Source organism: Castor canadensis, chromosome 5, assembly GCF_047511655.1.
Source record: "Castor canadensis chromosome 5, mCasCan1.hap1v2, whole genome shotgun sequence".
Lineage (NCBI taxonomy): Eukaryota > Metazoa > Chordata > Mammalia > Rodentia > Castoridae > Castor > Castor canadensis.
The window spans coordinates 33,581,988-33,588,237 of NC_133390.1; positions in this window are offsets into that span (position 1 = coordinate 33,581,988).

Here is a 6,250-nt window from a genome sequence, read left to right on the forward strand (position 1 = left end):
AATAAGCATTGCTACCCCTCCCTTTTTTCAGGGACCATTGGCTTGGTAAATCTTCTTCCAGCCTTTCACTCTCAGCCAATGCTTATTTCTGTTGATAAGGTGGGTCTCCTGTAGGCAGCAGATTGTAGGATCTTCCTTTTTGATCCAGTTTTCAAATCAGTGTCTTTTGGTGGGGGAATTTAGTCCATTAACATTCAGTGTTAGTATTGATAAGTAAGTGGTGATCCTTGTCATGTACTTGTCTTTGTTGATTAAGGGTTTGAATGTGTGTAGCTGAATCAGTGTTACTCTTTACTTTCTTGCCTTGTCTTCTCCTGTGGTTTAGTATTGCCTGCCCTTTCATGGTTCAGTTTGCTTTCACTTTCTGTGTGCAGAATTCCTTAGAGAATCTTTTTTAGTGGTGGCTTGGTGGTCATATAGTGTTTTAGTTTCTGCTTATCATAGAAGACTTTTATTGTTCCATCTAATTTGAATGATAGTTTTGCTGGGTAGAATATCCTAGGGTTCAAGTTTTTTTCATTCAGTGCATGAAAGGCCTCACTCCATGCTCTTCTTGCTTTGAATGCTTCTGTTGAGAAGTCTGCTGTGATTTTGATGGGTTTACCTTTGTATATTATTTGTTTTTTCTCTCTTACAGCCTCAATATTCTTTCTCTAGTCTCTATACTTGTTTTCATGATACTATGTCATGGGGTAGTTCTATTTCTGTCAGGTCTGTTTGGTGTTCTGGAGGCTTCCTGTACCTGAATGGGTGTAGTATTCTCTAGATTTGGGAAATTTTCTGTTATCATTTTGTTAAATATATTATGAATTCCTTTTGCTTGAACCTCTTCATCTTCTGCAATGCCCAGGATTCTCAGGTTTGGTCTTTTGGTGGAGTCAGTGATTTCTTGCATTTTCTTTTCACAGGTCTTGAGTTGTTTAACTAATTGTTCTTCAGTTGTTCCTTTAATTGCCATTTCATCTTCAAGTTCTGAGATTCTGTCTTCTGTTTGTTCTATTCAGCTGCAATGGCTTTCCATTTTGTTTTGTATTTCTGTTTCAGTCTTTGTTCTGATATTTTCCATGTCGTGGGTTACTTCCTCTTTAATATTGTCAATTTTTGCCCTTAATTCATTTATCTCTCTGTTCATGATGCTCTCAGTTTCAGTTTGGTGTTTATTTAGGGCTTCTATGATTTCATTTTTTGTTTCTGTGTTTTTCTCATATTTTTTGTTTTTGTTCTCTTTGAATTTCTCGAGTTGACCATGTCTAGTAACATGTCTATGAAATTCTCATTGATTACTTGTTGGATTTCTTCTTTCAGAATGTTCTGTGTGCTTCGTTGGGTTCCTTGCTATAGTTTATCTTTCTTTTTTTAGAGTCTGGATCTGGGTAACCCTTTTCTTCATTTCGCTCTAAATCCTGTACTACTTTATGTTTAGGGGGAAAATGGTTTCCCCCCCTTTTTCATCCTCCCATATTTCCACTAGATACCATTTCTATCCCTGGACTATGTGTAATTTAGTATTATCTGGATAACAGTATTAATACTAACAAAACCAAGAGAGAAGGATAAAAAAGAGAAAGAGATGGAAAGATAAAAGGAAGAGAGAAGAAAGAAGAGAGGAAAAGAGATAAAAAGAAGAAAAACTCAGAGATATTTTGATAGATCAATCAACCAATCAGGCAACAAATCCCTTAAAGAAGGGGGAAAAAAAATTCACCAGTTCTGGAACAGTAGAATTACAGTACTTGTTTTTGTGATGCCACTCCTCTAGCATCCAGACCTGCCTATGTGTGTCTCTTAGGAAGTTTGGGAGCCCTCCTGTGCAGGTGGCAGGTGAGTGGGTTTCCATGGGGTTACGGGTGGAGGCCTTTCCTGGTCTACTAGTGGGCCTTTGGAGTGTGGGCCTGGCATGCCTGAAGGACGTGGGCTGGCAGAGCAGAGATCCTTCATGTCTGTGGATTGTTGATTTGGCAGGCTTTAGGGGCACAGTCCTAGCAAAATCATGCAGGCCTGTGTAGGCATGAGGGGTGCAGCCCAGCAGAGATTGTGGAGGCCTGTGTAGGCCTTGGGAGTGTGGCCCAGTGGAGCGGAGATCATGCAAGCCTGTGTGGCCTGGGGGGTGCTGCCCTGCAGAACAGAGATAGTGAGTGTTTGGGTCTCCAGTGTGGCAGGCCTTGGGGGCATGGCCTGGCAGAGGAGGGATAGGGCAGGCCTGTAGAGGCCTGAGGGGCATGGCCTAATGGAGTGGATATCAGTGCAGGTCTGTGCATACCTGGGGGGCACGGCCCAGTGGAATGGAGATCCTGAGTGTGTGAATTGCCAGCACTGCAGGCCTTAGGGGCATGGCGCAGCAGAGCGGAGATTGTGCAGGCCTGTGCAGATCTGGGGACAGGGCTGGTGGAGCAGAGATTGTGAGCGTGTGGATCCCCTCATTAGCAGGTCTTAGGGGCTCAGGCTTGTAGAGTGGATATTGTGCAGGCCTGTGCAGGCCTGAGGGCATGGCCTGGAAGAGATCATGAATGTCTGTGAATCCCCTGCTTGGCAGGCCTTAAGGGCTCATTTGGTGGAGATCATGTGGGTCTGAGGGGTGAGAGTTTGGGGTAGCACAGGCTTGGCAGGGCTAAGGAGCAGGGCTGACAGATGGAGATACCATGGCATGCAAATCAGTGTCTGCAGGCCTATGGGGTGAGGCTTGGCATGCAGCACCTGCTCTTCTTTTAGTATATCATGGCCTGGAGAGGCCTTCCACAAGCTAGGGGTTCAGAGTGCTGATGATTCAGCTCTTCCTGGTGCTTTACCTCAGTGGGCGTGTCTCCAGGTTTTCATCAAAGTCCCTGGATCATGAAGGTTAGGAGGTCTGTGGCTGTGTTCCAGTTGCCATTTTCCCCTTTACATTTTATTTTTTTGAGTGATCATTAAAAACTAAAATGAAACCTATGATCTTATTTTACAAATAACAGTATTCTGAGCTGTAACTATACAAAATATGAGCCTAGATGAGCAATAAAATAGAAAAATGAATAGACTAAGGCTTTATATAAAGCCTGGCAACACAAAGTGATACATTGAATCAACTTTACCATGAAAAGTAACATAGTACTATGAAAGAAATCCCAGCTTTCCAGACACTGGAAACATCACCATTCAAAAAGACTGATCCTTGTTGCAAAACAGATGAGTAACTTAATATCACTTTCCACGAATCAATTAATAACAAAAAGGGAACTATAATTGCAATTCAATCTTAAGACAAAATAACTATAAAAGAGCCAAACAACTTTTTTCATATAAAAAGCCACAATTTTTCATAAGCTTATAAATATGGACAGATGGAATAAAAAAATATATTTTTAGTAGTCTCATGTCAATTAAAACTAAATACATAATTATAACAGCATATGTGTCTGTATTTGTGTATCATAAATATCATAATATGAGTAAGATTGTGGTTATATACATATATATCAAAAATGAAACAGTAGGTAAACACTTTAGGATGATGCTTAGGAATTTGCATTAGGATATGGCTCAAAGGAGATATGTGACCTCAGTCTCAACTTCAGTCCTTCTTTTCCATTTCATTATCCAGTTACAATACATTGTCCTGCATTTTCCTGAGAGATTTTTCACATCCATTTTTTAAAATGGCATTTGCGTGGAATTTCTTATAATTCTATCAAAACAATCCTTGTTGTTTCAATTGTTTCTGTGTGTCTTCATTGAAGTATATTTCCACATTATTAGACATTTGGTTTGGATTTCACATACATTTCATCTTATTTGCCCATGCAAATAAGGGAAATATGGGATAACCATATTTCAGTTATCCCTATAAAATGTCACTATTCTTTCCAAGTACAAAATTTTTACATATTAAAAATCAGTCATAATTAAATCAATAAAAGCATTATTAAATTGAAATAATATCTACAATGATAACAGAAACACTGTCTTTCAAGATTTGAAACACCTTGCTGGACAGAAAAGTGAGACAAGATAAGAAGTGTAGGAAAGAATGGAATGAATAATTCATTAGCTAGACATTGGAGTTTACTACAATAACTTCATTGGGGTTTTGTTTGAGGTGTACTTGAAAAGGTTAGAGAAGGTAGCTTATAGGCTACTGAATAGGGAGCTACAGATTTTCTAAAAGATAAATGAACTAGAACACATATAAACATTTTTTCCACTCCACAGAGCTCACTTTATTTACATTAATTTTTTCTCATACAGATGAATATCAAAATAGATTATATTATAACCACATGTCCTTACATGTGATTGTTATAGTTATTGTGATTGACAGAAGGCTATATTACAGCTATGGACATGCTTGTGAGTATTTAAAAGAATCTTCATTATAATAATAAAGGAAAAACAGATCTCTCAAGAAGTTTTCTGTCAGTAGGCACATTTTTGACATTGAGGTTCAAGTAGAGAATCCTTTAGAAAAAACAAGTACTAATTTTACATTTTAAGTTAAGATTTCCATGTTTTTCAATTGTCTTTCAAATTGATTGCCTACGAAGTGTATACTTTCATTACTAAGCCTGAGAGTTCATGCTCATAGTGCAGTCTGATCCCACCTTGTATCTGTGTCTCACAGCATGAATGGAGTTAGAATAGTGATGGCTTGGAGAATCCCTGGAAGCTATCCCTATTCTTGGAGGTTTAGTAGTAACCTAACAAAAATCAAAGACACATGTGCACATGCACATACACACACACACACACACACACAATATGCAAGGTAAATGAATCTCCAGCTCAATTTTTAGCAGTACTTTCTTTAGTGTGACATGGATTAGAGAGAGCTGGCCAAGTGGTTCAAGTGGTAAGAGTAGCTGCCTAGTATGTGTGAGGCCCTGAGTACAAATACCAGTGCCAAAACCACCCCCACATGGATTACAGAAAGTGTGACAGGAAATCAGAACAAGTAGAAAAAGCCTTAACTGATTGCAATTATTATATTACTACTGTAATTTTATGAGAATATATAACCATTAAACTTCATTAACTCTGTAGTAAACTTATCTCTGACCTATAGCTGGCAACAGTCATAATTCAAAGCAAAAAGATAGGAAAGAAGAGGAGAAAAAGACACTTGAAAGAAAAAATGTTGGATTTAAACCTATTGAACATGGTTATCATTGCTGCTCTGCAAAATTGTGTGGGTGACCTTGACATCTAAATGAATGGGAATTGCTTGATTTACAGATATTTGTTGAGTCTATTTTGCTCAATTTTGCTTTTACCCTTCTTCTATCCAGCTGCTTAAGTGATGATATTAAATGCTATACAGATTATAAAAATAAACAACACTGTTTGAGAGTCATATAAATCAGTCATGACAGAATTGATATAATGAAGGAAAATATTTTATTAATTTGGATATCAATTTTAAAGTAGTAAATAAGATCTGAAAAATACTGAAAATTAATAATTTTTAATGAAGACAATCCAATGAAGATAAGAGAGACAAACTTGAGTAAATTTGTTTATGAGGTAAAATAGGCAGAAATATAGCATAAAATGTAAGCTCTTTGACAATCTCTGAAAAAATTTTCCTTTGTTGACTTCATTTTCTCCATTTGCTTCCACAACTATGCAGCAACAAAATTAGTATCACCCAGACACATGACTCCACTTCAAATTCCTGTCTTTCACCTGAAGTTTTGTGTACCAGGAATGGCCTTTTCCATCCACTTCTTCCTACTTACCCCCTCTTCATCCTTCAGGTTTTACCTTAGAGCTGCTTTCCTGTAAACTCCTTCCACCTTGTCCATGATGCAATGAGTTACTCCTCCCTAGGTGTTTTCATAGCATTTGCCTACAGCATATTACTTAATGATTTTGTGTCTGGTTGTCCTTATTAAATTAAGGTCTCAGTGTTTTAGGAAAATGATTAATTTATCTTTGTAAGAACTATATGTAAGGACTAAGTTGCAGTATGTTGCATTGAGAAGTACTCAGTAGACTATTCAAGACTGAATGAAGAGAATGTGTAACTATACATTGGCTTTGCCAATATTTCATAATAGTCTTTTCTCATTGCTCTTGTATTCCAGAGGGGAAAAAAACTGTTAAATTTATTATATTTTACATTGCAACTTAGCTAAAATTATAAACTTTTAAAAACACAAAAAAACTAAAGCTCTTTGATCACCCACCATCTCTCCCTGCTGTTTTCCTTGGTACTCTCTTTTTTTCTTTTTTTTCCTTCTACTTCTCTTGCTTTCTCTATATTCTCCTTCTTCCTTGA